The sequence below is a fragment of the Pteropus alecto genome, unplaced genomic scaffold (assembly GCF_000325575.1).
Source record: "Pteropus alecto unplaced genomic scaffold, ASM32557v1 scaffold69, whole genome shotgun sequence".
Classification (NCBI taxonomy): Eukaryota; Metazoa; Chordata; class Mammalia; order Chiroptera; family Pteropodidae; genus Pteropus; species Pteropus alecto.
This window is the reverse complement of record NW_006494610.1, coordinates 1,030,142-1,030,377: the sequence shown is the minus strand read 5'-3', so window position 1 is coordinate 1,030,377 and position 236 is coordinate 1,030,142.

Genomic DNA, 236 nt, shown 5'->3' with positions numbered 1-236 from the left:
TTACACGTATTCCTCTTCCTGAAATTATAACATTTTTAAAGTTACCCGCTGAGGTACAACTGAATCCAGCTGCCAAAACTAAAAGGACTTTTACTTAGTAGAGGCTGTCTTTTTTTGTATTCTGTTGGTCTGGTAAGTCACTAGGTTACTCAGGATTCTCTGATGTTCTCGGTAAAGTTTAATGTCTTCTACTACTTAATTGAGCTCTCCATTTTCTTTGTTTTAATTATATTCTT